General features: G+C 35.2%; 1 long non-coding RNA gene across 1 annotated transcript; it reads right to left on the bottom strand.

The window, feature by feature from the left end:
- Positions 1-43: 43 nt before the first annotated feature.
- LOC21386064 lies at positions 44-2,948 on the bottom strand. Its single transcript, XR_002902952.1, has 4 exons — positions 2,570-2,948; positions 2,389-2,441; positions 803-1,367; positions 44-548 (listed from the first exon to the last, which is right to left on the bottom strand). It is a non-coding gene; the product is annotated as an uncharacterized LOC21386064 (long non-coding RNA).
- Positions 2,949-5,686: the final 2,738 nt, after the last annotated feature.

Genomic DNA, 5,686 nt, shown 5'->3' with positions numbered 1-5,686 from the left:
GATGATAAAGCTTACCTTAGCCACACTCCTATTTTCACGAGTCTAGATTCCAAAGATCATATATACATCTCTATGGGTGTATACAACACATAAGGCTGTATAAGACAGTTCATCAACAACACTTCTGTTAAAGGTTGTATAAGAAAGTCCAAAGACCTTTAGCTTCAAAGCTCAACAATATAAAAGAGTAACCAAAACGTCTTAAAATCCCTAACTTTATAATTGGTTTTATCTTGATTGTTATGCGTGTACATAGAAGACCTTACTAAGGGAGCAAATTCAATATTATGAATGAATGGAACAATCAACAGAATTTAACTCCAAATGAGCTATGGATGCATAATATTAGCCCATAAGCAAGAATGGCATAATAGTAACACCATTTTTTTTATCAACTTAAGCAAAATATAAGAATAGAAAACTTCATTAAACCTTAGGCAAATGACGACTAGCTTCCGTTTCTTGTTCCGGTCCAACAACGGGGATGTTATCCTGCCTTTCTCCTGCCGTGGAAAGACTTCAGCCAGTAGTCTTCACTCAATAGAAGACTAAATGACACGAGACCCAAATGCCAACAAGCAACTAGTTAAGTATAGACTACTTTTGACCCTAATTACACCATCACAGAATTAAAATCAAACAAGAGCTAACAAATTTTCCTATCCCAACAATGAGCAAAAGCATAGAAGCATAAGCACAACAATCTGATTTCCAATCCCATTCATAAATTAAATAAGTTATTCAAAACTACATGGACACCACGATTAGGGCAGAAATCAAATCGAAAAAGAGGAAATTTTACCTCACGTCATCTTTTTAGAATTTGTTGCCTCCGAAAAGGAAGGAGAGGGAGCAGTTGCGTTACTGTGATTATCTGTATCATTTTCTTTGCCTGTCCTTCGGGATGCTAAAGCATTAGAGGTATCCTGTAAAGGTTGGTTTTCAGAACCTTCCACCACAACACCCTTACTCTGGGTCTCTGTTTCATTAATTACTTTTGGTGAAGTCAAGGCTGGAGCATCGGATAGAACAGGTTGACTTTGTCCTATAGATGGGCTATCAGATGCTTGACTTTGTTCCGTGGTTGTTGAGCTAGATGCCTGATTGTCTGTTGGAGGAAGTTGTCTTGCTCAGAAGCATCTTGTGCAGTTGTTAACTTCGAGTTTCCCGTCATCAATGACTCACCGTTGTTTTCGAGTTTTCCATTCAGAACTGGGTTTTCTGTAGTCTCATTACTAGAATGATCATCATGGTTGGATAATGAAGAGGACTCTGGAGGTAGCTGTTCGCCATTTTTCACATCCTCCATTTCCACAAAGTGATAGAAGTGCCCGAACTAGAAGGATATCCCCTATTCTAAGACAGAACTGGACCAGGAAAAAGGTAAACGATTAATCACAAGAAATATATTACCTCTTCCATATAATTCAGAGTACAAGAAAATAAAAAACTTGCAATAATTTGTACTAAAAGACCTCTAGAAGGAATATAACCTTATACTCCTATTTTTTGGACACCATACAATCATCTCAAGCTTATTACTAAAGATGAAAAACATTTCCTTAATAGCAGCTCATGCTTCTATAATCTCCCAGCACTTAATAGCACTTTCACCCAAAATGAAAAAGTGTTTAAAAAAAAAAAGGAAAAATCATATATTAATAATTACAATTGCTATCTTTCGAAAGAATGAGCATTAAAATTATTTATAATCGCATAAGACATACCAACCTTTCACCATACATGTAAATGGAAACAAAAAATGAAAAAGAAAATACAGGAATATCCACAATGAGTCAACGGCATACATTTTCTGCCTTGAAACTCTAGAACAATGTTCACCAACTTTTCCATCGCAATCTTGTTCATTCGTTTTCACGTAATATTTATACTTCCCTATTTCTTTCCTTTCCTTTTATATATTTACATCAGTATAAGCTTGAAACCAGACGACATTTAGAGCCAGACTCACGCCAAATTTGAAACAAAACTTATTCTGGATTCGGGTCTTGAACCGACCGGTTCTAATCTCCTATGCTTATTCTCCGAAAAATTATCTTGCTGGTCCAAAGTAAATAACTTTTTTCTTTGTTCTTGATTAGAAACAAAAAACAGGAAAATTCAAAAAATTGAGAAATTAAAAAAGTTCAAAAAGAAAAAGGATAAATCCTATAGAAGGTTGTCAGAAAAAGGGTTATTAACAACATATGAATTCACTGACAAAATACGGTTCCAAATTCGACAGCAAACCGAAAAAGACATAGTATCGCATGAATTGATTATTCAAATCGAAACCGAGAATTAGTGCTCTAATCACGGATTAAACATCGCAATCAAAACTGATAATTCCTTTTCAACAAAAATGAAAATCAAAAGGAAAGAACATACCGGATTAATAAACCAGAAACGAATTGAAAAAAGGATGATGTTAGCAACGATTGCTGCAAAATCACAAAAAGAAAATTAACCAAAAATAAATTATACGAAAAATAAAGGTGGAAAATAGTGGAGCTAAAAATAGGAGGTGAGAAAAACGGGGAGAGATAGAATACACGTGAGTGGAGCTTACCTCCTCACGCAGACGCAGACTAGATCCATCTTTCTCTCCTTTACGATTCAACGAAGTTTGTGTATTTGGGATCTCTGTTTACGACCAAGCGATGAACCTACATAATTTGGGGTCTTGCGCAATGAGGGAAGAATTTGTCCTTAGGGCTTCGAGTGAATTGCGCAAAGAGGGCTTCGAGTGAAAGAAGAGGGCTTCAGGGCTTTTTCCTTTCGGTGACTAAAAAGCCCTAAGAGTGGGAATTGTTCCAAGTTGAAGCTTGTGGAGAAGCAGGCAGAGCAAGAAAATCTCTCACGTTTGGTTCACCGCGTGAGAAGAGTTTACGAAGTAAATGGGATTCGACAGATTAGGGGAAGAGGCGAATGAGGTTTTTTTTTCTTATGTTCAGTTCGTATGGGATTCGGCAGAGTGGTGGAAGAGGGAAAGGGGGGAAAGCCAAGGAGATGTTTGGTAGATGAAGCCAAGGAAATGTTTGGTAGAGGGATTCATTCTCTGATTTGAATCATGATTCATAGTTTACTACAGTATTTTTTCTCATAAAAAATTTACGTAAATCGAAAATGATTCGAATCACATGATTTGAATCCTCTAACTAAACGTCCTCCAAATCAAACCAAAAAAAAAAGGAGGAGCGGGAGTTTTAAAATTTCTGTGAAAAAGAGGGAGTGAAAATTTTAAAATTTCAGAGAAAATATTTCCACTACCCGCCCAATATCATTCTAAGGTGTACATTAGTATATATTTAAATATATATACAATAAACGAGCCAAAATTTCATGAACTTTTATGAAATATTAATATATATAGATATATTATAATTATTTTTAAATGCTATTATATACAGGTTACGAAAGGCCTATTGTGGTGTAGTGTTATTTTATCAATGAGTTTAAGGCAGGGGGCTATCTGTGGTACGTTCTTTACATATTTCCTCTCATTTTATTTCAACTTTTTTATTTATTTAAGTTCATACTTAACTTCTTGAAAAATCAAAAGAGTTTCTTAATATTTACAAGATGAATATCGACATGTAAATGGGCTGTGGCAGGAATCTTTGTATATTCTTGAAGGGGGATGAAAAAAACGATGGAAAAAATCATGTTTCTATTTACTTGGAACTGGCAGATGAGATTGATCTCCCTGTTGGTTAGGAAATTAATGCAACATTCAACTTTTTTATTTCCGATCAACTTCGAAACAAGCATGTTGGTCTCCGAGGTAATAATATATTTCTATATTACTATTTATAAACAAAATAAATTTAGAGTAAGTAGTGTACAAGACACTAATTTTAATCTCAACTATTCTATATAACTATAAAATTGTCATATTTTCACTGATAGATGTAGTTGTTTATTATTAAGTAACGTGATAATCTTTTAAATAGCAACCAATGAAATGATGATAATTCCCCTGTTCCGTAGGTTGAAAAAAAAAAAAAAACTCACATGTTAGTAAATATTATTCATAAGATTTCAACTTTTTTTTTTTTTTTGATTTGTAGTGCATAGAATTTACTGCACTGGATTTTTCCTTTTGTTTTGTTTTTTTTTTAACATGATCTGTTATTATATTTTGAGTTTGATGTAGTACTGAGGATATTAGCATATTATAAGTGTTCCAGGGTAATAATAAGCATTAATATTTTTATTCAATTACATACGTGCATGTAGAATTTGATTTACACAACTATTTATCAATTAAGTACCCTCAAGTAGTGTGTATTTCCTTGAAGATTTCTTAATTCTTATTGTTGAATAAAGCTCTCACTTATATTGACATATCCGAGAAAGAGATGTTTCCACTCAATGATAAGTCATTGGGGTGTCGCTAAATTTATTTATCTAAAGACCTTGACCAACTCATCAAATGGATTTCTTGTCAATGACACTTGTCTTTTTGGTGTGGAGGTTTTTATTACATGTGCAGAGGATTGTTTAATGTACATACGACAACCTAAAGGGTTTTGCAAATACAGATGGAAATTTGATAATTTCTCCAAGAAAAATAAAAGATAAGTGCTATAAATCCGATTTTTTCATTGCTAGAGAATATAAATGGTACGTATACAATCTTACAATATCAATACAAATAATATTAATATTATAGAAAATTGTAAATTTTACCTTCAAATCACACGGATAAGGATTTCTACCCTTCTATTATGGAATACCCCTTCTGACTGGTTTGTGATATTTTGACCACAATTCAAATGTCATTATAATGCCCTCAATAACAACGCCAATGTTTACTCATTCTTTCTCCGCCCTTCTCTCTCTACTATGTCTTTCCTCCCAATCTTTCTCTTCGCCTCGTCTCTTCCGCCGCCTCTTTCTCTCTCTCCACATCTGCTTCGTCTCCCTCTCCCTTTCTCTCTCTCTTTCCTCTCCACGTCGTTCTCTCTCTAGCATTCTCTCCTCTGTTGATTTAAGGCGCCGACCTTACTGAGGCCTCGTTCATTTCGCTGATTCGAGTTTAGAATTCGAGTTTTGCTACAGTAAAAAGCTCTCAGAAACAGTCACATCTAACTTTTTTGCTACAGTAAAAAGCTCTCACACAAAATCACATCTCAACTCGAATTACAAATTCAAATCAGCGAAGTGAACGGGCCCTGAGATCGCAGATCGCTTCGTCTCCTCACGTCAATCTCGACTTTTCTATGGCAGATCGTGAGATCTATCAGCGATCGTTCTCCTTCACTCTCTGTCGCGAATCACACGGTGTTCGGAGGTTCTTCTTCTCTCGCCATCGTGAATCCGACGGTGTCGGGAGGCTTCTCTTCACATGCCGTCGAACATAGAATGATGTCGGTGAGAGTTCTCTTTCACTCGCCGTCGCAAACTTAACGGCTGGGAGGTTCTCGTTCACGCTGCTTCTTTTCATCGTCCTTGAATTTGGTAGATCCCTCCTTTACTTCTTTCTCTTTGCTTTTAGTTTTACGAATATTGTGCTTTGTTTTCTTTTTTTTTTTCTTTATTTTGTTATCCAAAAGTTTGGCTTCGTTTGGATCTTGATGTTAAAAGTGTAGATCAATTCTCTCCACTTAGTTCTCTCGACATCGGTGTTCTTACGTAAGTCATGAATTTCTTTTCATTTGCTCTTATAGAAAATGTTGTGTGA

Source organism: Morus notabilis, unplaced genomic scaffold (assembly GCF_000414095.1).
Source record: "Morus notabilis unplaced genomic scaffold, ASM41409v2 Scaffold614, whole genome shotgun sequence".
Taxonomy (NCBI): domain Eukaryota; kingdom Viridiplantae; phylum Streptophyta; class Magnoliopsida; order Rosales; family Moraceae; genus Morus; species Morus notabilis.
Note: the sequence above shows the minus strand (reverse complement) of the source record. Positions and strands in the feature narration are given on the sequence as shown.